Here is a 27,467-nt window from a genome sequence, read left to right as displayed (position 1 = left end):
ATTTGTCACTGGTTTTATTTAAGGATTTTACTATGCAAGTTTTAAAATTTAGATCTTTATACGTTCATTTCATTTCTCTTTGTCAGTAACTCGATATTGAAAAAATTTCTCTTTACCTATTAATGGATTAGCTGTGTTCCTGAAAGTCTTGAATCACTTAAATAATATGTATTCAACCATAAGCTTTGTGGGAGACTGCATCTGTCTTGTTCACTCTTGTATCTCTGGCACTTAACATCAGATTCATGGTGGTTATTCAAAAATGTCTTTTTTAAAATAAAGATTTAAAAATGCTTTTCATTTATTTTGAGGCGGGGGGCAGGTAGGGAGAAGGAGAGAGTGAATACCAAGTGGGCTCCACACTCTCAGCACAGAGCCAGACATGGGGCTTGATCTCATGAACCGTGAAATCATGACCTGAGCCAAAATCAAGAGTCGGATGCTTAACCGACTGAGCCACTCAGGTGCCCCTGACTCTCTTACATTCTTACCTCTCCCTCAACCCCTTCATTTTATTAATACTTAGTGTAAATTCTACCTCCCAGACAACCTTAAGTATATTTTCTCATCTTCATTACTATTTTTTAATGCCTTCATTTAGAACTTAGGTAATTTTGTTTTATAATAAATGTCAAATCTCTAACACAGTATACAAAACATTTCTTCATCTTGCCCACCTCTCCTGTGTCTGCCTGTTTAGCCTTTTTCTCCAGTCAGTTAATCTGATTATAGATATAGATCTTTTTGAAAACATGCTGATTCATGACTCCCTGCCTTTACTTTCTTGTGGTTTCCTTTGCCCGGAATGTCCCCCTTCTACTGCTTACTTGGAAAATTCCAAGGTACACCTATCAAAATTCCATTCAGATGTCTCTTTCTCCAGGAAACTTTTCTTGACCTGCCTTACACCAGTAAGAGTTAATCGCTTTATTTTTCTGGGTTACTTTGTATTTTTTCCTTTTGCTATACTTATCCTGCTGTAATGTGTTGACTTTCTGTAGAATTCTTGTTACAGAATTATCTATTGGTTTGATGATATTTACCTATATTGAACAATCCCACAAGAAACAGGCTTGTGAAACCCCCTAGTGGGCTTCCTAAAACAGTATCATTCAGAGGATCACTTTTTAAAATTGGAACTTTTAAAGTAGGAACTTGAGAAATAGATTTCTGGTCTCTATCAGTTAGTCTTTGGGTTTTATATGATAGCCACCATCATATAAAAAAGTAGCTATAGTGGTCCGCTACTCGTCTCACCTGATGGAAATCTTCTGCTTGAGCCCACAGGCACCACCCCTCAAGACAGAGCTTGCCATAGGTTGGGTAAAGGGTCTCCTGGTCGCCTTTGCTTGGTTCAGTGCCAAAGGAGTTAAAAGTGATGATAGAAGCACCTCTGGCAGCCTCAAACTCAAGAATGGGACACGTAATTTCTACTGTGACCTCACCATGATTCTTACAGAATTTATAGGATGCCTCAGGGTGAGACTTGTACGGTTTAATGTGTAGTAATTCAACACTCAGTTCAACTAGGTTATTTTCAGACATACAATCTTGAAAGAATGGAGCTAATGGTGTTTCAACCAGAGCAGCATTAAAGAGATCGGTGTCGGGGCTCCTGGGTGGCTCAGTTGGTTGAGCATCTGACTTCAGCTCAGGTCATGATCTCGCAGTTTGTGGGTTCGAGCCCCGCGTCAGGCTCTGTGCTGACAATTCAGAGCCTGGAGCCTGCTTCCGAGTCCGTGTCTCCATCTCTTTCTGCCTCTCCCCTGTTCATTCTCTGCCTCTCTCTCTGTCAAAAATAAATAAACTTTAAAAAAAAAAAAAAGAGATCGGTGTCTCTGAAATGTTGATCACTTCCATTTCTGTGAAACAGCCCAATAGGTGGCACTTCACCAGAATTTCTTTCATAGGTCTTTCTTTCTTTCTTTCTTTCTTTCTTTCTTTCTTTCTTTCTTTCTTTCTTTCCAATGCACCGTTCATCAATGTTGTTTTTCATATAACTGCATGTCATATATGTGGAAAAAATGTGCTCAGGAGTTCCAGGGAATGATTGCAGAAATATTCAAATTCTCTGCATTCATCTCAGTGTCAATTCTGGAAACAGAAACAGTAAGAGGATTTGTTAGATTAGCCAAGAAGTTGCCATAATCAGTGGCCTGGAGACGAATTTTCACATCTTCCAGGGTCTCACACTGGACCAGGTTGATGTAGCCCTGCTGGGTCAGGAGGCTGACTTTGCACCCTCGCAACAGGCCTTCCAGGTAGCCAGGATCCATGTTAAAGTATGGCTTGGCACCCTCAAGCATGGGGAAGGAGATCACAGGCAATCTGGGCTGAAACAGCCCTGGTTCTTGGTCAGCTCCTGGAGATTTGCCCTAGACTGGAAAAAAAAAATGCTAGTAGTTATGAGGAGTTATCAGGAAGAAATCTATCAGCTGGTAGGGTTTTCATAGCTGGTTTCCTCTGGTTTCAGTGCCTTTCAACACAGCACGCTCAGCCTTATTTATTTATTTTTTTCAGCCTTATTTTTTACAGCAACAGTGAATCAGCTAGATAATCCGAGTAAACCCAGGAAACAAACCAAGACTGGGAGAAGGAGAGTAGGTTGCACATTTCTTGATTTAAAAACAAGGCCCTGGAAAGTAGACCAGGTATACAGTTTCAATTGCTGAACACACAGTTGAATTTGTATGTCTTTGGAGTAGGGAATTCAAAGGCCTGGAGTCTGCTGCTTGTTTCTTGAGAATTGGTGTGGCTACACTGTGGATATCAAGGAAAGGAGCCTCCTTTGGAAGGTGCCCTTAACTTAGGATGAGGTCCTCATCTGGAGGATATTAAAAAATAAAAGCCATTGTCTATCATGGTCAATGGAGCTCCTGTTTTTATTGATTACAAGAGATTATTATTGGGGCACCTGGGTTGGCTCAGGTGGTTAAGCATTCAACTTCGGCTCAGGTCATGATCTATGGTTTGTGTGATCAAGCTCTATGTCCGGCTCTGTGCTGACATGACAGCTCAGAGCCTGGAGCCTGCTTCGGATTCTGTGTCTCCCTCTCCATCTGCCCCTCCCCCTGCTCTCATTCTGTCTGTCTCTCTCTCAGAAATGAACATTAAAGGGGCGCCTGGGTGGCGCAGTCGGTTAAGCGTCCGACTTCAGCCAGGTCACGATCTCGCGGTCCGTGAGTTCGAGCCCCGCGTCGGGCTCTGGGCTGATGGCTCAGAGCCTGGAGCCTGTTTCCGATTCTGTGTCTCCCTCTCTCTCTGCCCCTCCCCCGTTCATGCTCTGTCTCTCTCTGTCCCAAAAATAAATAAACGTTGAAAAAAAAAAAAAAAAGAAATGAACATTAAAAAAATAAAAAAAAAAAAGAGATTATTATTAACTCACATGAATCCAAGACTGGAGTCTCAAATACATAGGGGGAAAAAGTAATTAACCAAGATTCCTAGTGCTTTAAATGTTCATAACATTTAAGAAAAATTCCATGCTGGGATAAGGTCAAAGTACAAGATCTATGAACCTGAGTTCCACTGTCACCCTGTTTTCAAGAGACTGCGGAGAAAAATTCCAATCTCTAAGTTACACAATTAGGTTAAGTACGTTAAAGAAATTAGCCTTCAGAAATCTTTTAATGATTTTTTACTTGGCAAAGTTGCCTTGCAAATTAAAAAAGTAGGGGTGTTTGGCTGGCTCAGTCGGTTAAGCGTCTGTTAACCTCTTGTTGGCCTCTAGTCAGTTACACTCTTGGTTTCAGCTCAGGTCATGATACCACAGTTAGTATGTTCGAGCCCCGCATTCGGCTCTGTACTGACAGCACAGAGCTTGCTTGGGATTCTCTGTCTCCTTCTCTTTCTGTCCCTCCCCTGCTCTCTCTCTCTCAAAATAAACAAACTTAAAAAAGTATATACTTATTATAAAACTTTAGTTCAAAAGTAAATATTATACTTCAATAAATGTAAGATAGAAAAGTACAAATCACATAAAAATAACTAAGTTATAATGAATGCTTAAGCAGTGGTCTTGTTTTTTTTTTTTTTTAATATAAATACTTTTTGTTCCTAAAAAGGTTTTGTATGAAAAATGGGAAATATAATTTGGGTTTAATATCTTCAGTGTCTTTAGTAAGTTATAAAATACAAATCAGATATGCAACTTGACCATAGACCAATGATTAGTGATCATAAAAAGACACTAAAAATCTTTCTGCACTAAAAATTTAACCTAGTACTTATAGGATTATGCAGTAAATTAAAAAGAATTTAATTTTAACCTAAGTTTATTTAATATTCTTGAGCTGGGTTAATTAAATAAGTTAAATAAGTTAAATTGTTTTGTGCATTTTGAGTTTAAATTAAGTAGAATCTGTAGTTTTACATTAGGTTTCACTCTTTGTATTGTACATTCTATGGGTTTTGACAAATGTATAATTATATGTATCCACCATTTCAATATCATTCAGAATAGCTTCACTGCCCTAAAAATACCCTCAGCTCCATCAATTCATCTTTCCTGTGAACTCCTGGTGATCACTGATCTTTTTACTGTCTCCATAGTTTTGCCTTTTTCAGAATGTCATACAGTTGGGATCACAGTATGTAGCCTTTACAGATGACTTCTTTCATTTAGCAATATGCACCTAGGTTCCCCATGTGTTTTTGTGGCTTGATAGCTCATTTACAAAAATCGCTTAATAATATTCCATTGTATGAATGTATCAATTTGTTTATCCATTTACCCATTGTAAGGTATCTTGTTACTTACAAGTTTTGGCAGCCCTCATCTTTTATTTTTTAGTTTTTAAAAATGTTTTTTATTATTTATTTTTGAGAGAGAGAGAGAGAGACAGACAGAGAGAGAGAGAGAGAGAGAGAGAACATGCGTGTGCATGAGTGGAGAGGGGCAGAGAGAGATGGAGACAGAAGCTGAAGCAGGCTTCAGGCTCTGAGCTGTCAGCACAGAGCCCGACGCGGGGCTCAAACTTACCAGCCATGAGATCATGACCTGAGCCGAAGTCGGACACTTAACCAACTGAGCCACCCAGGCGCCCCCTATTTTAATTTTTTTGAGGAACCTCCATACTGTTTTCCAGAGTGGCTGCACCAGCTTGCATTGCCACCAACAATGCAAAAGGGACCGTCTTTCTCCGCATCCTTGTCAACATCTGCTGTTGCCTGAGTTGTTAACGTTAGCCATTCTGACAGGTGTGAGGAGGTATCTCATTGTGGTTTTGATTTGTATTTCCCTGATGATGAGCGATGTTGAGCACTTTTTTATGTGTCAGTTGGCCATCTGGATGTACTCAGCCAGATTTTTAACATTAATGGTATTTATATTTTTCTTTAATATTAACTTAATGTAAAATTTTGAAATCTCTAATTGACTTTGGGACCTTGATCTGGTATCTCCTGCTTAAATGGTTGCTGCATTTGAGTGTGTGCTTCACTTCTTGGATGTCTGCTAACATTTTTCATGATTCTCATGACTGGGTAGACAATTACAAAAAGAGTAAAGAGAGGAACTTACATTTCTAACAGCTGTTGTGTGTCACTTTCTGCTGAAGACATTGTAAAAGATTTAAATCTAGTTAATATCCAACTAATATTTTTCTATGGGAATTCAAAGGTACGCTAAGAATGTTCATTGTACTGTTAGAACAATTCATGAAGGGCTTCAAGTTTCTAAATGCTGAGGTTGTTTTCACATTCCACTTATATGAAGGGAGGAGTCACTGTGCTATGTGAGACAATGTGTGCTGGGCAGCTGAAGGTGAAAATCTTCCTAAATGTTCAAGATATGGAATTGATCTGACTTCAGGGAATGGATCTTTCTTTCTTTCTTTCTTTCTTTCTTTCTTTCTTTCTTTCTTTCTTCCCTTCCCTTCCCTTCCCTTCCCTTCCCTTCCCTTCCCCCTAGAGAAAAAAAAGAAAGCCTTGCATGTGGAACTCATTTGCTCTGCTTTATCCAGCATTGTTCTGTTTGTGACAGTCCCCAAGAGCAGCAGTCATCAAACTGGGGTTTTATATTTCCAGGCTACCAGAAAGCTTTCCAAGGGGGACATAGGCACATAAAGTTTCAAGGGAATCTACACCCTCAACTTCCATGGGCACACACTTGAAAAAGTGATGTGCTTAATCAAATGCTTGCTGTTTTAAGCCACTTAAAAAAAAAAGTGACATGCTTATGACTGCTCTTATAGTACTCGATCCTTTCCCACTTTACAGGGAAAGGTGTACCGCCTACCTACCCAAGATATAATTATGGTGCTTTGACCTGGGAATAAGATATTTCTCAGCACCAAAGGACAGTTCAAAACCTGTGGCCACAAAGCCTCCTTTAACCACAGCTTGGTGTCCTTCTATATTTCTGTTGAGGGCACTGATTCTCAAGCATTTTGCCCCCCAGGGGAGACATTTGGCAGTATCTGCAAATATTTTTGATTGCTATAACTGAGGGGTTGGGGTCAGGGATCAGCGCTAGTGGGTAGAGGTGGGGGATGCTGCTGACCATCCTACAATGCATGGGATACCCCTCTAATAATGAAGAATAGTTCAACTCCAAACATCAATAATGCTCCAGGCTGAGTAACTTTGTGTTAAGGGTGACAAGTGGAGTAAGAAATGGGGGAGCTTTGGCCTGTGTTACAATATTCTGGATTTGCATAATTCCTCTGTGGAAAAGTTGGAATGCTGAAACATTATATCTGAGACTTCTTTTTCTAATTTGAAAGAATTGATGGCTCCTTAGCATTGCCAGGAAATACCGATGGTGGTGGGTTTTTAAGTTCATTCAGGTGACAAACCCATGATGAGGTTCCAATCCTCATCTGTTTTAGGATTAGAATATTCTCAATTTGTAAAAATCACATAAAGAAATACTAACTTGCAACAGAGTTCCCTAAGAACTAACAAAACCCTACCCATTTGTGTCTCATCTATACTTCACCTGCTTACGGTGCATGATTTGAAAGCACTGAAGGCAAAAGTCTCAACATTACTTCTGACAGACCAACATCATATTTTGGAGTAAAATAAACACTTGCTTTAACATATGTCTTCTTGAGCTTATTCTGATTTACAGGTGACATAGTTTTGACTTTTACTAAATATTACTGGATCATATAAATACACTTTTCGATTTGGGTATAGGTCTATGATGTACTGTTACTTTTCTGCTTATTTATTTATTTTTATTATAGACTCACTAGATTCAAGTCAATCTGATGGAAATATTTTATATATTCTGCTATAAATAATTCACATAGCATTGAGAAATAGTGTAAACTTACACTGAGTAAAGATCTAACATATTCTCTTCATATTGCTGTTAATTTCCACTAAGTAGATTAAATTGTGTTCTTAAATGCAGAAATCCACTTATGTATGGACACAAAACAAAATGTTCCAAGATGCAGTCTTGGTTGTAATACCCGAAACTTTAGAAATCCAGGTTCATTTATTTTGGATTAATTTCTCCCTCTTGGATGTTGATATACTGTTCTATACCTGTCAAATGCATGATTATAAAATTAATCCTTTTCTATGGCCAAATGAAATTACACACACACGTACAATAGTTTAGTGCCCATCTCTTTGTTATAATCAAGAAAAATTTAAGTTTATTTATTTTGGAGACAGAGAGCAAGTGGGGGAGGGACAGAGGGGGTGGGGAGAGAGAGAATCCCAAGCAGGCTCTGCACTATCAGCATGGAGTCTGATGCAGGGCACGAATTCACAAACCATGAGCTGAAACCAAGAGTCAAACACTTGACCAACTGAGCCACCCAGGCACCCCTCTTTGTCATAATTTTTAAATGCACTTCCAGATGACATAAAAAATGGAGAAAAGGTCTTATTCAGAACCTATTGAGTTTTAATTTCCAATTCTGTGGGTTTGTTTCTAACTCCAGTTTCATCCAATTTGAGTTTTACAAACAAGATGCCTCTAACAGGTATAAGTATTAGTTATTTCATAAGAATTTGTAAAGCCTTTTTTGGTATACTTCTAAGAACTGAGAAAGTGAAAGAAACTAGTGTGTAAAAATAGTTTTGCAAATAAGGTAGTTTCCGATTCTTTGCTTCAACAAAATTGAAGAATTAACTCTACACTTGAGATTATTTAAAATAGTATTTAATAATAGCTCACTATGTGAGTTCTGGCATATAATTAAGAAGAAATTTTAAAAATTGGGTGAAGTTATTATAATAAAATTCTTTCCATTCTTATACTTATTCTGTCCCCATACTTTTATATGTGAACAAGACTTTTTAGTTCTTTATGTTAAAATTTTTTTTAAAGGAATGGAAATCATATGGAACCTGGCCTCATAATAACAATGAATAACTTCCATCAACATGAGGCTGGGAAAATAAAGCCCCTAACCATTTCTGTAAGAGAAGCATTTCCAGCTAAATTTTACTTACAAAATTTATACGTTTAATACTTCTATTTACCAAAAACTGTATTATTTATATTATTTTGATCAACCTTCTCTAATGATTGTAGTATTACCTTAATTCATATGGTATTTCAAACACTGAGATCGAAAATTAAAAATTTACTTTAAGAACATACTTTATTGCAAAGAATCATAATAGATGGATCAAGAAAAGACTTCCAAGAGCAAAAATATACTACATTAGGATGCTGTCAGGGTTGAGAACTAAAAAAAGAAAAAATTCTGTAGGGGGAAGAAAATGAAAATATGAAATCAAAAGAAAAAAAGGAGCAATGTAACATTTTCAACTGTTTAAAATTTTTTTTAATGTTTATTTATTTTTGAGAGAGAGAGAGAGAGCGCGCGCGCGAGAGAGTGCATGAGCAGGGGAGGGGCAGAGAGAGAGGGAGACATAGAATCCAAGCTGTCAGCACAGAGCCTGACGTGGGGCTCAAGCCCACGAACTGTGAGATCATGACCTGAGCCAAAGCTGGACGCTAAACCCACTGAGCCACCCAGGTGCCCCAACATTTCCAACTGCTAAGAAAGAGGTTGTACACTTAAAAAATTAATGATGGGTGTCAAAATATTATGCTACTTAGGGGTGCCTGGGTGGCTCAGTCGGTGGAGTGTCTGGCTTCAGCTCAGGTCATGGTCTCTCAGTCTGTGAGTTCGAGCCCCACGTCAGGCTCTGTGCTGACAGCTTGGAGCCTGGAGCCTGCTTCGGATTCTGTGTGTGTGTGTGTCTCTCTCTGCCCCTCCCTTGCTCATGCTCTGTCTCTCTCTCTCTCTCTCTCTCTCTCTCTCTCTCTGTCAAAAATAAATAAATAAATAAATAAATAAATAAAAATATATTATGCTAGATTCCACTGGACATGTGACAAGGTGATTAGCAGTTTTATCTAAATGTGTTAATATATATGGTATGTTGGACATTATATTCTTTACAACTATTTGGATCCATGCTGAGAATTTCAGGCCCACCTAAGCCTGCGGGAGGAGCCATATATTTTACAACTCTCTTCAGGTGGATGTGAGGGGAAGACCACTGAGCTATTCTTCCCCCTTCTTGTGTTACCCATTAGGAATTTCCTAGTTAGGAAATGGACAAACGCTTGGAAGAGAGAGACTGGGGGTGGGCAGAGGCATGAATGAGTGGGCATTTTTTTCAGTTCTATGCCAAAAAGCCCTCTCAAACTGAAGAAGGAGACACTAATGGAAAGACACACTAGATTTGAAGCCCTCGGCATTCTGGAAGGCCTGCCCCAAACAGGCCCCAAAGCTCCCTTCTGTTAAGTAGGTTCTTTAATTTTTCATAGCAAAGACCCACTTTTCACAGCAAAGACCCACTTTTCCCCTTCCCTCACAGTTTTCATCCCTCCCCCTTATTTACTTGAAGATCAGGCTACCACCTTCTTTCAATACCTGTGAAGAGAAAATAACCTGTGTGAGGCCAGCGGGGAAGTGGGGGTTATGAGATTATAGAGCAAACTATCGGTCTTATTCCTGAAGTGGTATAAACATTAAATGCCAGATCAAAGGTAGAATCAGGTAACAACGCAGGGAAAGAGGGGTAAGGGCCTGGCCTCAGACAACTGCTCTCCAGAAATCTGTCCTGAAGCAGTGGCTTGCCTCCAATGAACTCTGCATCTGGGGACCACACCAAGTTTCTCTGACTCCAAAATTCCCCCTGATATATGCCTGGGGTGGATATCCCTTTTGATTACCCAATCACGCCACCGTGTAGCACCATTTACACACGTGTACATGCTCACTTAGAGTTTTGTTTGTTTTCCATCAAGTCAGGCGCCTGGGTGCCCTTTTGGTCATTCAGCTTCCCCAGCTTGTGTGAAGAAGTAGGAGAGATGGGAATGCAGACCAGGCATGCGGAGCTCAGCCCACGGGGGCTGGCCATCCCTGGTGGAGCCTGTCATTGGGCACTGGGACTCCCAGAAGACCAGTACTGCTGATTTTTGCCGTTCTCCATCTTGACTGCTTGTCAGACTGACCATCAGGTTGAGTTTTCACTAGCCTCTTGCTCACCTCCTCCGATCCAAGCAGCAGCAGGAACTCACTAGCATGTGCTGGCCAGCAAGTGTGGCTTGTTGGCCACCCCCTCTGCCTGCCAGGCTGGCTTGCCTTGCTGAAGGGCACACCGCCTTCCACGCTCTGTAGCACATCTGTGAGTCGCCCTGGCCTAAGAGCGGCGGGATAGCGTGAACCTCACTTATTAGTGTGGGAAATGCAGAAGTCAAGCGGAAGAGACCTGGTATCCTAACTCTCTTTTCCTTAAGTTTTTCATCTGTATTATTCAAGTTACACCCTAACAACCAGAGCACCGAGGAAGAGAAGGCCAGCATTTATGTCTCTGATGATCAGAAGGAGTTAGGAAGAGGGCTCTGAGAGAGGAAGAGGAGATGGTCTATAATTCTTTCCAGGCTGGAACCCTGGTCATGCTTATTCCCTGGTCTGAGAAGAGATTTCCTTCCCCACGAACCCCTCCGTACCTCGTCTCAGTCTGAGGGAGACGGTGTGAGGCCCCGAGGGTTGTCTGAGACGGATGACGGCTGTGGCACAAACGGAGGCCACCTCAGGTTAAGGGGAGTGAGTTCTGTGTCCAAACAAACGTGATGAGAACTGAAGGGATAAACGTACGACTCCAAGGACTCTCCAGGGAGCCTCGCCAGAGGCCGGGATTCCTGTAACTGATCTCGGGAGAACGAGAGCACACCTCCAAAAGAGGAGGGTCTAAAGGTCTGGGCAGAGCACCCTCTCCCTCTCCGGGCAACGGACCAGACCCAGTCTCCCCCACTTCACTCCAAGGCGCCACGGAGAGGACGAGAGAGAAATCCAGAAGTCCATACCCCTTCCGCACTACCCCAGCTGGGTGATCCCTGGGGGACACCTTCCCAAATCTCACTCTGCATTATCGTCACCTGCACGTTCTTCAGGTATTTGCAGAGCCACTGGATGCCCTCTTCCTCCAGGCAGGCGCTCAGGGACTTTGCACAATACGGGACCTCCCACTGAGCCTCGGGTTTCCAGCCGCAGTGCCTGCTCCAGCCCAAATCTTAAGCCCGGGAGCAGGCGTTTCAGCGAGGGCCGTCGGAAGCGAGACGAAGCGGGACTCCTCAGGCGCCGCTTGCAGGGGCTGCTGCACCTGAAACACCAGGTCCTGGGAAAGCGCCCCCACCGCTTCGCCTGTGCGCTCCGGTCCCACCCACCTCAGGCCCTGGCTATGATTGGTTCCGGTGAGCGCCAATCAGAGCCCGGCGCCGCGGGGGCGGAGGAATGCCGCCAGGCCCTCCAGATTAAACCTGGGCGGGGTTATTCACAGGCTCTCGGAGACTTGCGGTATCCGGGTCCCCTAGGGCCGTCCCCTAGGGCCATCGCCAGATAACCTGAAAGGTCTCTTAGTCGTCGTCCGCGAGGTTCTCTCAGCTTGTCTGCGCTGTTCCTGCTCCCAGTGCCGAGATCCTGGTGCTCCGCTTCGCCACCCCTCCAGTCTCAGTTCCCAGGCTCCGTCCCCCAACCCCCAAGGCGGGGCGAGGCGGCGGAGAAACCCTCCGGCCTGGGCGTCCCGGAGCGGCTGATGTGGCCCGCGACCTGACTGGCACCTCTCCAGGACCCTGGGCCAGGTCTCTTCTAAGTTCCCACCCCTCGTGGCCCTGAACGGCTGCTGCGCGGCGAATTAGTCCCCGCAGGGAGGAAAGAGAGTGTTCAGGGCGGGGGAGGGAGAGAGCTGGAAGAGGCGGGGAAGAGGGGGTAGAATGAGGAGGCAGGCAGCGGTGGGAAGAGGGTGGGGGAGAAGGTTGTGGGGGAGGGGAAGTGCTAGCTTTCTCTCTTTCGGACTCCGATGGCTTCTCACCTCAATTCCAAACTCACCTGCTCACCTCTGCGGAGGGCCGTGAGGAGCAGGAGGGGGATTTCTAGGAGCATTCTCGGGTTTTTCACGTGCTGCAGCGGGAAACAGGAGCTTGGAATCTAAGTCCACTTCAGCTTAATTGATAAATGCCAATCTTGACTAACGCTGGCTTCTTCCCCGTTAGCAGATGGAGAAGAGGGACGTTATCTGTCCCCAAGTAGAATAACTGGGAACCCCAGGTACCATGGATGTGGAAGTGTGAGGTCGAGGGAATCCATAGCACTGGATTCACACTCCTAAGCCCACTTCCAAACCACGTTCACGACCCTCGATGGAATAAGTAATATACACACACACACACATATATATACATATATATAATATTATATATAAAATAAAATACATATAAAATAAACGTATAAACGTATATATTTATAGTAAAACATTTTTATTTACAAATATATAATACATAGTAATATAAAATTTTAAATCATATTAAAAATATATATTTAGTGGAATGGAATAGAATAAAATAGGCCAATGTTTAATGCTGATTACCATGGTAAATGACCATTAGATTTGAGATGGAAGAGAATAAAATAGAACAGAAAATGCCAGCCTGTGTCACAGGCAGTGAGCATAGCTATAGTTTCATATAACATTTGTTTCTGTTAAATATATATGTGTTTTTGTTTGTGTTAGCAAGCATATATATATCATTACAAAAAAGTCCGAAAGACACTGATTCTTCTCTTGGATTATTATCTTTTTTTTTTTTTTATTTTAGAGAGAGAGCATTTGAGTGGGGAGAAGGGCAGAAGGAGAGAGGGAGAAGGAGAGAGAGAGAGAGGAAGAAAGAATCTCAAGCAGGCTCCACGCTTAGCACCAACATGGGGCTCCGTCCCACCATCCTGGGATCATGACCTAAGCCAAAATCAAGAATCGGAAGCTCAACAGACTAAGCCACCCAGGTGCCCCCTGATCCTTCTTTTAGAACTGAACTCCTGGTGCCCTTGCTCCCAAAGTAACCCAAGACCTTCTCCCTATGAGCTTGTGCTCCACCCACCCCCTAGACTCATCTATAAGGAAAGAAGCCCTAAGCCAAAGAGTGCCTTTTCTTCAGGACATGGTAGGTGATAGAAAGGAGCTTTGCTCTTTCTTTCTGAAAATAGCTGCTGGTTGCAGGTACCAATGATCTACTCATCATTTTTCAGTTGCACTGAATGCCTTTTCCTGCAGAAAAGATTGAGTTGACTGTTGAATATCTTCCCCCAAAGGAAATGTGAGCCCCGATGGCTATACCAGTAAGTTGCACCAAACAATCAAAGAAAAAAATAATTTTAATCCTACAGAAATTCTTTCAGAATATAAAAAGAGGATATATTCTCTACTCATTTTATGAGGCTAGTGTAACCCTTCATACTGAAAACTTGACAGGAGCACCTGGGTGGCTGAAGTCGGTTAAGTGTCCGACTTCAGCTCAGATTATGATCTTGTGGTTTGGGGGTTCAGGCCCTAAATTGGGCTCTGTGCTGACAGCTCTGAGCCTGGAGCCTGCTTTGGATTCTTGTGTGTGTGTGTGCCCCCTCCCTGCTTGCATTCTATCAAAATTAAATAAACATTAAATTTTTTTTTAAACTTGATAGAGACACTACAAGAAAGATTATAAGTCAGTCTCACCCATGAATACAGATGAAAAAATAAAAACACACAGTTCACACGGGGTTTCATGCAAGGAAAATAAATCTCACACTCAAATAAAAGAGAACATCATTAATTTCTTGGGAAATCTTGGGAAAGGTTTCGTGGGAAAGTACTTGGCACTTGTTGTACAGTAGCACTTTCCTTCCAAGGAGAAGAAAAGAGAAATTGCATACATCTAGAAGACAAAAAAATCACACAGCTTCCATATGTTTCTTAAAAAAATATCTTGGTGTTGTGGTGGGTTGTGGATCTCTGTTACTGCAAAAAGCAACCTATTGAAACCTCTGTGTTCTGTATTCTGTATTTAAACCCAGGCTGGGTTATTCTTAGTGCTCTCCATGGAGATTGTCTCCATCTCAGCCTCATTTTTCTGAATCACTTACTTTGAATCAGATGAAATCATAACTCAACCAACTTAAAAAAGCGAATGATAGAATATATACTGGAATTACAATCATTCTAATCCAGCAGCTCTTAAAATGTGGTCTCTGGACCAGCAGCTACAGCATCACCTGGAAATGTATTAAAATGCAAAATCTCAGGTTTGAACCCAGACCTACTCCTGAATTAGAACCTCTGGATGGGGGTCCGAGGAATCTGCATTGTAACAAGACTTCCAGGCAATCCTGATACACTCAAGTTTGGGAATGCCTGCTCTGATTCAACTGCTAGAACACTCACAGATAATATTCCACTTGAACCTATACTACCAGTGACTTCTGGCAAAAGCCTTTAGACAAAAATCACACAATAAAATATCATAATTTTCTTTCTTTCAAATAGCTCTGAATTTTCAGTAACAATTAACAAAGTTTGGAGCTAGTTAGGGAAAAGATCCAAGAAGCAAGCAGTCTCCCATTAAGGCCTGAATACAGTTTTATCTTACTTGACTTAAAAAAATTTTTTTTATATTTAATTTTTTAATTTTAATTTATTTTTTAAGTTTACATCCAAGTTAGTTAGCATATAGTACAATGATTTCAGGAGTAGATTCCTTAATGCCCTTACCCGTTTAGCCCATCCCCCCTCCCACAACCCCTCCCATAACCCTTTGTTCTTCATATTTAAGAGTCTCTTATGTTTTGTTCCCCTCCCTGTTTTCCTTTATGTTCATCTGTTTTGTATCTTAAAGTCCTCATATGAGTGAAGTCATATGATTTTTGTCTTTCTCTGACTAATTTTGCTTAGCATAATACCCTTCAGTTCCATCCATGTAGTTGCAAATGGCAAGATTCATTCTTTTTGATTACCGAGTAATACTCCATTGTATATATATATACCACATCTTCTTTATCTATTCATCCATCGATGGACATTTGGGCTCTTTCCATGCTTTGGCTATTGTTGATAGTGTTGCTATAAACATTGGTGTGCATGTGCCTCTCCGAAACAGCATACCTGTATCACTTGGATAAATACCTAGTGGTGCAATTGCTGGGTTGTAGGGTAGTTCTATTTTTATTTTTTTGAGGAACCTCCATAGTGTTTTCCAGAGTGGTTGTGTCAGTTGTGTCAGTTTGCATTCCCACCAGCAGTGCAAAAGAGATCCTCTTTCTCTGCATCCTTGCTAACTTGGCTTTTTAAAATTAAAAAAAAAAATCTTAAAAAAATTTTTATTGTGCGCTCATTTCTAGGCTCAGCATGCAATCACCCTCCTTATATCTCCCATCTCTGGTTGGTTTATCTAGCCTCTCACACTTTCTTTAATAAAATTCCAGTAGAACCATTTTATTGTGTGTATGTGAGTACAGGGAAATGCCAATGTTTCTTTTTTGGTTTGATAGAAAATATTCACAAGTAATTTTACCTTCCTGTAGATGGAGACATTAACTCAACATTATCACAAGAACACTAAATTATTAACAAAGATAAGTAATCAAAATTACAGATGTTTTACAGGATAAGGGTCATTTTATTAGGTCGCACCCCAAATCTTTGAAGTCTAGGAGTTTGAAAAATTATCCTTGTTAGAAATACCATTTGTAAGAAAGTTTTGTGTTAAAAATATATTGTTCTCCCCAGCTTTGGGGGCAGAAAAGAACATTTTTTGCTTTTTATCTTGTTGAGAATGTTGTCACCAGCATTTTAAGGTTAAGAGCTGAAATTTCATTATTGGCATTGGGTTAAAAAAAGAGGCAGACACTGTTAGTAAAATTTTATAATATGAAATGGAAAATGGCACATTAGGGTTACTTAGGCAGGGAATAAGGGACTTTTAACAACAGCTGAAAAGAAAGGAAAGTAAGGAAGAGGAAGAAAAGTTAGAAAGGTAAGAAGGAAGAAAGCAAGCTTTCTTTATTCACAGGTGATATGATTGTCTATAGAGAAAATACAAAAGAATCTAAGACGTAAGAATTAGAGTTTAGCAATGTGGTTGGAGAGATACACAAAAAGTCCATTGCATTTTTCTACTAAACAAAAAAGTAGGAAATATGCTAAAGTGGTCCCTTTTGATAGTAATTCTTAAAGTCATCAGGAATAAATTCTCATAAAGAAAGGACATGCAAAATCCTAATGGGGAAAATTAAAAACATTGAAAGGCAGTGATGAGGCCCTGTATAAATAGATATTCCATAATCATGGTTAAGAAGGCTCAATATTTTAAAAATATTAGTATTCCCAAATATGTTCTATAGCTTCAATATAATCCCTAGAAGAATCTCTACGTGGTATTTTATGGAGTTTAGACAAACTGATGTTAAAATGAAATGAAGTAGTATGAGGTTAAGAGGCAAGATACTACTGAAGAATGTTATACTGTCATTGAGACCATGCACTGTTGATGGTGGAAGGGTGTGTAGACAACTGGACCAACAGAATAGAATGGAAATATGGCATCAGGGCTGCTTGTATGTGAAGAGTGGGCATTCAAGATAAATGGGTAAAAAATATAATATTCAATAAATAACATTGGAATAATTGAATATACATTCATCATACCTAAAAGTAAATTCCAAATGAACAAAGTACTAAAATATTAAAAACAGAACATTAAAACTTTCAGATGAAATGGAAAAGAAATAATTATATGACTTTAAGATAGGGCAATATTTGTTAAATAGAGCACACACAAATTTTTAAAAACATAAATATATAAAGCAGCTAATTACAAACATAAAGGAAATAATTGATAGTAATAATAGTAGGAGACTTTAACACCCAACTTATATCAATGGACAGACTATTCAAAGGGAAAATCAACAGGGAAACAGTGACTTTGAGTGACACATTGGACCAGATGGATCTAACATATAACATTCCACCTTAAAACAGCAGAATACACATTCTTTTCAAGTGCACATGGAACATTCTCCAGAATACATCACGTTAGGCCACAAAACAAGTCTCAACAAATTAAAAAAGATTGATGTCATACCATGCATCTTTCCAACCACAATGCTATGAAACTAGAAATTAGCCACAGGAAAAAAATCTGGAAAGAACACAAATACACAAATACATAACATGCTACTAAACAATGAATGGGTCAATCAGAAAAATCAAAGAGGAAATTTAAAAAAAACATAGAGACAAATGAAAATGAAACACAATGGTCCAAAATCTTTCAGGTGCAGTAAAAGCTGTTCTAATAGGGAAGTTTATAACAACACAGGCCTATATCAAGAATCAAGAGGGGTGCCTGGGTGGCTCAGTCAGTTGGGCACCTGACTTTGGCTCAGGTCACAATCTCACAGTTTGTGAATTTAAACCCTGCATTGGGCTCTGTTCTGACAGTTTAGAGCCTGGAGCTTGCTTCTGATTCTGTGTCTCCCTCTCTCTGCCCCTTCCTTGCTCATGCTCTCTCTCTCTCTGTCTCTCTTTCTCAAAAATAAATAAACATTGGAGTGCCTGGGTTGCTCAGTTGGTTAAGCGACCGACTTCAGCTCATGAAGCTTCATCTCACAGTTCATGAGTTTGAACCCCATGTCAGGCTCTTTGCTGACAGCTCAGAGCCTGGAGCCTGCTTCAGATTTTGTGTCTCCCCCTCTCTCTGCCCCTCCCCTGCTTGTGATCTGTCTCTTAAAAAATAAATAAATGTTAAAAAAATAAATAAACATTAAAAACATTAAAAAAGAAGCAGGAAAAATCTCGAGTAAACAACCTGATGTAACACCTAAAGGAGCTGCAAAAAGAACAAGAAACAAAACCCCAGACCAGTAGAAAGAAGAAAATAATAAAGATTAGAGCAGAAATAAATGGAATAGGAAGTTAAAAAAACAACAATAGAATAGATCAATTAAACCAGGGACTGGTTCTTTTAAAAGATCAACAACATTGATAAACCTTCAAACAGACTCATTAAAAAGAGAGAAAGAGGACTCAAATATGCAAAATCAGAAATGAAAGAGAAGAAATGACAACCGACACCAACGAAATACATAGGATTATAAGAGAATATTATGAAAAATTGTATGCCAATAAATTGGACAACCTAAAAGAAATGGATGAATTCCTAGAAACATATAAACTACCAAAACTGAATCAGGAAGAAATAGAAAATTTAAACAAACTAATTACCAGAAATGAAATTGAATTAGTAATCAAAAGGCTTGCAACAAACAAATGTCTTGGACCAGATGGCTTTACAGGGGCCAAACACTTAAAGAAGAGCTAATACCTATTCTTCTCAAACCATTCCAAAAATAGAAGAGGAAGGAAAACTTCCAAATTTATTCAGGGAGGCCAGAGTTACCCTGATACCAAAACCAGATAAAGACACTACAAAAAAGAGGAGTACAAGCCAATATCTCTTAGCAAATTGAATCCAACAATTCATTAAAAGAATCTTTCACCACTATCAAGTGGGATTTATTCCTGGGTTGCAAGTGTGGTTCAATACTTGCAAATCAATCAATGTGATATATTATGTCAGCAAGAAAAAGGATAAAAACCACATGATCATTTCAATAGATGCAGAAAAAGCATTTGACAAATCCATTCATGATAAAAACCCTCAACAAAGTTGGGATAGAGGGAATGTATCTCTACATAATAAAAGCCATATATGAACAACCCACAGCTAACATCATACTCAATAGTGAAACACAGAGAGCTTTCCTCCTAAGATCGGGAACAAGGGTGCCCGCTCTCACCACTGTTATTCAACATAGTACTGGAAGTTCTAGCCACAGCAATCAGACAAAATAAAGAAATAAAAGGCATCCACATTGGTAAGGAAGAAGTAAAACGGTCACTATTTGAAGATGACATGATACTATATAAAGAAAACCCTAAAGACTCCACCAAAAAACGTCTAGAACTAATAAATAAATTTAGTAAGGTCACAGGATACAAAACCAATTCACAGAAATCTATTGCATTTCTATACACCAATAATGAAGTAGGAGAGAGAGAATAAGAAAAAATAATAAAATACTTAAGAATAAATTTATATATTTATTTATTTTTTATTAAAAATTTGTAATGTCTATTTTTGAGAGAAGGAGAGAGAGAGAGAGAGAAGGCACAAGTGGGGGAGGAGCAGAGACACAGGGAGACAGAATTTGAAGCAGGCTTCAGACTCTGAACTGTCAGCACAGAGCCCGACATGGCTCGAACCTACGAACTGTGAGATCATGACCTGAGCTGAAGTCAGATGCCTAATTGGCTGAGCCACCCAGGTGCCCCACATAGAAATAAATTTAAACAAAGAGGTGAAAGGCCTGTATTCTGAAAACTATAAAACAGTGATTAAAAAAGTTGAAGATGACACAAACAAATGGAAAGATATTCCATGCTCATAGTTTGGAAGAACAGATATTGTTAAAATGTCCATACTGCTCAAAAACAAGGTCATCTACAGATTTAATGCAATCCCTATCAATATGCCAATAGCATTTTTCACAGAACTAGAACCAACAATTCTAAAATTTGTATGGAACCATACAAGACCCTGAATAGTCAAAGCAATCTTGAAAAAGAAGAGCAAAATTGGATCTATCACAATCCCAGATATCCAGACATACTACAAAACTGTACTAATCCAAACAGTATGGTACATAGACATAGAGGCCAGTGGAACAGAACAGAAAGCTCAGAAATAAACCCACAATTATGATCAGTTAATCTTCGACAAAGGAAGATAGAATATGCAATGGGAAAAAGATGGTCTCTTCAACAAGTGGTGTTGGGAAAACTGGACAGTTGTATGCAAAAGAATGAAACTGGACCACTGTCTTACACCATACCTAAAAATAAACTTGAAATGGATTAAAGACCTAAATATGAGAACTGAAACCATAAAAATCCTAGAAGAGACCCCAGACAGTAATTTCTCTGACATTGGCCATAAGAACATTTTCTAGATATGTCTCCTGAGGCAAGGGAAACAAAAGCAAAAAAAAAAAAAAAAAAAAATTATTGGGACTACACTGAAATAAAAGGCTTTTGCACAGCAAAGGAAACAATCAAGAAAACTAAAAGGAAGCCTATGGAATGGGTAAAGGTATTTGCAAATGACATATCCAATAAAGGATTAGTATCCAAAATATATAAAGAACTTATACAACTCAACACCAATAAACCAAATAATCCAATTTAAAAATGGGCAGAAGACCTGAACAAACATTGCTCCAAAAAAGACATCCAGATGGCCAACAGACACATGGAAAGATGCTCAACATCACTCATCATCAGGGAAATGCAAATCAAAACCATAATGAGATATCGCCTCACAACATTCAGAATGGCTAAAATAGAAAATACAGAAAACAACAAATTGTTGGTTAGGATGTGGAGAAAGGGGATCCCTCTTACACCGTTGGTAGGAATTCAAACTGTTGCAGCCACTGTGGAAAACAGTACAGATGTTCCTCAAAAAATTAAAAATAGAATTACCATATGATCCATTTGGGTATTTATCCAAAGAAAATGAAAACACTATTTCAAAAAGATATACGCACCTCTATGTTTATTGCAGCGTTTTTTTACAACAGCCGAATTATGGAATCAACCCATGTATCCATCAATAGATGAATGTATGAAGAAGATATGGTGTATATATACAATGGAAATATTCCTCAGCCATAAAAAATGATGAAATCTTGTCTTATGCAACAATATTCATGGATCTAGATGGTATAATGCTAAGTGAAGTCAGTCTAAGAAGGACAAATACCATATGATTTCATTCCTATATAGAATTTAAGAGGAAAAAAACCCCAAATGAACAAAGGAAAAAAGAGACAGAGACAAACCAAGAAACAGGTTCTTAACTATAGAGAAGAAACTGATGGTTACCAGAGGGGAAGATGGTCAGGGGATGGGTGAAATAGGTGAAAGGGATGGAAAGCACACCTATCATGTGAACACTGAATAAAGTATAGAACTGTTGAATCACTATATTGTACAGCTAAAACTAATATAACACTGTATGTTAACTATATAGAATTTAAAAAGAAATATAAAAATAAAAGAAAAGATTAATAAATCTGGCCACATTAAAATTAGAAACTTTTTTCAGAGTACACTCTAAGCAAGAAAACCCAAAAGCCACAAACTAGGTTTATTTGCATCACACATAATTTACATAGCATTATATTCGGAACATTTAACAATAATCTAAGAGAAAAATAGTCAAAGACATGAATATGGATTATAGAAAAGGAAAGACAAATGAACAATAAATACATTTAAAAGTATGTCATAATTATCAAAGAATAGTGAATTAAAACTGCCCTTGAAATCACATTTAAAAATCACTACAGGGGCGCCTGGGTGGCGCAGTCGGTTAAGCGTCCGACTTCAGCCAGGTCACGATCTCGCGGTCCATGAGTTCGAGCCCCGCGTCGGGCTCTGGGCTGATGGCTCAGAGCCTGGAGCCTGTTTCTGATTCTGTGTCTCCCTCTCTCTCTGCCCCTCCCCCGTTCATGCTCTGTCTCTCTCTGTCCCAAAAATAAACGTTGAAAAAAAAATTTAAAAATCACTAGATAGACAAAAATCAAAATACCTAACATTATCAAGTTTACTTGCCAGGGACTCAGGGTGCCAAAGTGAGAGAAATTTACTTTGGCTTTCTGCCAAAGCAGAAAGAAGGTGCCATGTCCAAGGATTTAAAAAAAGAGCACAAGAACAAGCAGGGAACCAAATGTGAAAGTAAACAGTAAGAAAAATGCTTTGGGCATTGAAGTGAAATAACTAAACACTTAAGATTAAGTGACCCAGAGGCAGAGACTTTTGAACTCAGAAATGGGCCTGGTTTGCCTATTAGTCATGGGTGAGCAGTGATTCCATTGTTAAAATGCCAAGGATTTCTAGCACAATTTGCTGGGAACTCTGACCAATGATGAAGAAGACTGTGTCTCTCCTGGAATTGGCATGAGTGAGAATCAAAGAAAATTAAATAAGGCACAGCTGGGGAGGGAGCAACGGAAGATGAGAAGCAAGGGTCATGAACCAGGGTCTAATAGGACACATTCAAGGATTAAACTGCTGTTCAGTCTGGGCAGATTTTAGATCCCAAGGGAAATAAATTTGTGGGGTCATGGTGGTACCCAGTCATAATGAGGTGAATCTGGCCACCTATTTCAAAGGATCCCTGTAAAACTGGATCGGTGGCTGTTAGAACCCAAATCTAGCCACCTCTAGGGAAAAGAAACAGCGTATCACAGGTGAGAATATCCAGATCTTACACGTATTGGCCCGATTGGAGCTAGGGATAGGCTAGAATTAAAAAAAAAATGGGCAAAAAAAAAAAAAAAAAAAAAAAAAAAGGCAGAGACCCAAGAGTCAAAGATGCAGCCTGGTCAAACATGTTGGACATTAGGTAAGGATGCTGTATCCCACTTGTGGTTACTCCTTCAGAATGCACTTGCCTCATTTTACCCAGGGAGATTTAAAGAGAAGAATGTGTGCAGATCCAAGGTATATTACTATAGTTTTATTTCACATAAGGAAAAAGTATGTATTTTTATTGTCGGTGTGTGTATCTCCTCTCCAAATTCTATCATTCCAACCGTAATGGACTCCAATTGTTCAATTTCAATAGTCCTATATAAATGGATACAGGCCAGTTTATAGAAAAACAGGTTATAGGAGAATGTAAGTAGAAAAACATCACTCTAAAGAACATGATATGTATCATGTGGCATTTAGTGAAGAAATCAAACCTTAGTCTGAACTAGTAAATAAATATTTGTTGGGCTACAACATTTGATTCTCAGCTTCAGGACCATTTCCTTTTGCCCTTCAGTGTCAGACTGATAATGATTGTGATTCTCTACTACCACCTAGTGGAAATTCCTTCATTAAAAAAAAAAAGTCTTATTTCTTATGATTTAAAAAATTCCACAGCAAACACCTGAACTCGTTCTTTTATTTTTTAATTTTTAAAAAGTTTATTTATTTATTTTGAGAGAGAGGGAGAGAGCGAGCACAAGCTGGGGTGGGGCAGAGAGAAGGACAGACAGAATCCCAAGCAGGCTCCGCACCATCAGCACAGAGCCCAATGCGGGGCTCAAACCCACAAATCCATGAGATCATGACCTGAGCCAAGATCAAGAGTCAGTTGCTCAACTGACTGCACCACCCAGGCACCCCTGAACTTGTTCTTGTTATAGAAGGTTCAAACCATAGAGAAGAGTGTGGGGTAAAAGTCCCATTTTGTCACACTCCCCTGCCATTTCACTGCTTCCCAAGGGTAACTGCAATGTTAGGGATCTGCTAAGACACTTCCTGTGCTTCCACATATTCAGGCGTATGGCAGGAAAAATTCTGAGCTGTCAACTGGGGATTGTTTTGTCTTTCTAATTCTGAGGCAGATAAGGCATTTCCCTTTCATGCCTTGGGTGACCACAGCAGACGAATGATGATCAAAAGATTAAGCTCTTGAATTTAAAATTTAGTTTTGAAAACCATGGTAGAGGCAAGATGTAAGAAAGGCCTAGATTAGTAAATGTCTGAAGTCAGTGTTTATGCCATAAATAATAGATTTATGAAGGACTCTTAATGAAGTCAGAGCCAGTTTTCTTGCCTTGCAACTGATACAGAATCCCTGGGCTGAGGAGACGGTGCCAGTCTAGGAGCCTTGTGCCCTATAATCCCTTAAAACTGTGTCACAGGTGATCAGTGCTCCCCCACACTTAGATACTTTGGGCATATAAGGACAGGACCGGGGGGGGGGCATATTGTCTCTCACTACAAATTTGAACAAAATAAAAATGTTCCCTTTTAGTTTATTTATTTTTTTAAGAGGGAGAGAGAGAGAAAGAGATGGACAGGCAGACAGACAGCTGGGGAGAGGCAGAAAGAGAGGAGAGAGAGAGAGAGAGAGAGAGAGAGAGAGAGAGAGAGAGAGAAATATCCCAAGCAGGCTTCATGCTATCAGCTTGAAGCCAGTTGCCAGTCTCAGGGCTTGAACCCATGAACTGTGAGATCATGATCTGAGCCCAAACCAACAGTCCCATGCCTAACTGACTAAGCCACCCAGGCATTCCTATTTCTAACAGTTTCTAAACTGCCTTTGCTTAATATTCAATAGAATGGGCTGTCATGCATTCTGGAGAAGGAAAAATCCTGGTGAGAGGAAAGACAGGAATAAGACGTTTTTGAGAAACAGGGTGCTAGAGACCCAGGCACTATGATCAAGAGTCACGGTTAATTACTCTTGAACAATGGATGGAGAGAAGTTCATTTGTACTGCTGTGAAGCCACTTAAGAAAGCCAGGTGCCTTACTTTGGTCATTGGTTGAAAACTGCTTCCTGACAAAAACAGACATGTAGGCCAATGGAATAGAATAGAGAACCCAGAATTGGACCCACAAATGTATGGCCAACTAATCTTTGACAAAGCAGGAAAGAGTATCCAATGTAAAAAAGACAGTCTCTTTAGCAAATGGTGCTGGGAGAACTGGACAGACACATGCCGAAGAATGAAACTAGACTATTTCTTACACCATACACAAAAATAAGTTCAAAATGGATGCAAGACTTGGAAACCATCAAAACCTTAGAGAAGAAAGCAGGAAAAAACCTCTCTGACCTCAGCCGCTGTAATTTCTTACTCAACACATCTCCAATGGCAAGGGAATTAAAAGCAAAAGTGAACTATTGGGACCTCATGAAGATAAAAAGCTTCTGCACTGCAAAGGAAACAATCAACAAAACTAAAAGGCAACTGACAGAATGGGAAAAGATATTTGCAAATGACGTATCAGATAAAGGGCTAGTATCCAAAATCTATAAAGAGCTCACCAAACTCCATGCCTGAAAAACAAATAATCCAGTGAAGAAATGGGCAGAAAACATGAATAGACACTTCTCTAAAGAAGACATCCAGATGGCCAACAGGCAAATGAAAAGATGCTCAACGTCACTCCTCATCAAGGAAATACAAATCAAAACCACAATGAGATACCACCTCACACTGGTCAGAGTGGCTAAAATGAACAAATCAGGAGACTATAGATGCTGACGAGGATGTGGAGAAATGGGAACGCTCTTGCACTATTGGTGGGAATGCAAACTGGTGCAGTGTTCCTCAAAAAATTAAAAATAGAACTAGCCTATGACCCAGCAATAGCACTACTAGGAATTTACCCAAGGGATATATATATAGGAGTGCTGATGCATAGGGGCACGTGTACCCCAATGTTTATAGCAGTGCTTTTAACAATAGCCAAATAATTGAAAGAGGCTAAATGTCCATCAACTGATGAATGGATAAAGAAGAAGTGGTTTATATACACAAGGGAATACTACTTGGTAATGAGAAAGAATGAAATCATGCCATTTGCAGCAATGTGGATGTAACTGGAAGGTATGCTGAGTGAAATAAGTCAGTCAGAGAAAGACAGATATCATATGTTTTCACTCATCTGTGGATATTGAGAAACTTAACAGAAGTCCATGGGAGAAGAGAAGGGGAAAAAATAGTTACAAACAGAGAGGAAGGGAGGCAAACCACAAAAGACTCTTAAATATAGAGAACAAACTGAGAGTGGATGGGGGGTAGGGGAGGGGGAAAACAGGTGATGGGCATTGAGGAGGGCACTTGTTGGGATGAGAACTGGGTGTTGTATGTAAGTCAATTTGACAATAAATTATATTTAAAAAAAAGAAAACAGCTTTCCGGCATATGAATTCCTTGTCCCTTCCAGTTCACTGTGAGTAGGTCAGTGGCTTCCACAGCTTTGGAGAAAGCCTTCAGGAAAGAGATGCAAATGTTAGGATTAGGAGCCCAGCCAGTGAGCACTGTAGGGCGATGGCTTAAAAAATATGGGCAGGCATTGGTAGCATCTGCAACCTCTGTTCTGTTTCTAGTTGGAAAACTCTAAGAAGGGCCTGTGGTCTCTACAATCGGTATCCTCTTCCATCAGAATTGAAGAGTTTCCTATTTTAATTTTCTTGCATTGTGCCCAAGCCTTCAGTACAATCATATTAAATGTTACCGTCTCACATTAGAAGTTCCTTCCTTAATAAGGACAATGCCTGGGGCCAAATATAGGGCCTAATTTGCTTGGGCTGCCACAACAAAGTACCACAGACTGGGAAGCTTAAACCACAGAAAATTATTTTCTTACAGTTCTGAAAGCTGGAAGTCCAATATCAAAATATCAGTGGGGTTGCTTTCTTCTGAGGTATCTCTCCTTGGCTTGGAAATGGCCATATTCTCTCTGTGTCTTCACATGGCCTTCCCTCTGGTGTATGCCTGTGTCCTAATGTCTTTTCTTTATAATAGGGTATCAGTCATATGAGATTAGGTCCTACCCTCTTGACCTCATTTTAACTTAATTACCTCTTTACAGACACTATCTCCAAATACAGTCACTTTCTGAGCTATTAGGAGTTAGGACTTTAACATGGGAATTTTGGGAGGATTGGGGGTGGGGGTGCAGGGAGCAGGGATACAATTCATCCCCAAACAAAGGACAATAGGCCAAAGGGAGAATCATCCTCTCCATCTCCATTCCTTTTCTCTCTCAAAGGCCAAGGAGAGGAAATAAATTGGATCATGGGATTTTGGTGGTCCTGCAACTCAAGACATATCTGGCTTCACCATGAACAGTGAGCAATAGCAGAACTGAGAACAATGGTCTAGAACTGGACCACACAAAAGTTGGGCTAAATTTTCCAGGCTTATTTGCACCCAGAATTCCAGGTATAATTTTGGTTCACTCAAACTTTCTGTTGGTGCACGTCCTAAAAATATTTTGAAAAATTAAAAATATTTTTAAAAACTATATACATCTTCATACTTATTTTTAAAATTAAAACTTTTATTTTGAGATAGTAAGTTCATATGCAGTTGTAAGAAATACTAATAGAACGCTTTCTCCCCTTTCTCCTTCTCGTTTTCCTTTTTGACAAGAAAGAAAGAGAGAGAGAGAGAGAGAGAGAGAGAGAGAGAGAGAGAGAGGTCGGGGAGGGGCAGAAAGAGAGGGAGAGAGAGAATCCCAAGCAGGCTCCACGTTCAGTGCAGAGTTTGATGTGGGGCTTGATCCCATGACCCCGAGATCATGAACTGAGCC

General features: G+C 39.9%; 1 pseudogene; it reads right to left on the bottom strand.

Moving 5' to 3' along the window:
• Positions 1-1,480: 1,480 nt before the first annotated feature.
• Positions 1,481-2,945, bottom strand: LOC123385340 (annotated as a pseudogene).
• Between the last annotated feature and the right edge of the window lie 24,522 nt (positions 2,946-27,467).

This window comes from Felis catus, chromosome B2 (genome assembly GCF_018350175.1).
Source record: "Felis catus isolate Fca126 chromosome B2, F.catus_Fca126_mat1.0, whole genome shotgun sequence".
In the NCBI taxonomy this organism is placed as follows: Eukaryota; Metazoa; Chordata; class Mammalia; order Carnivora; family Felidae; genus Felis; species Felis catus.
The sequence above is the reverse complement of the archived record's forward strand: the minus strand, read 5'-3'. Positions and strand labels throughout refer to the sequence as shown.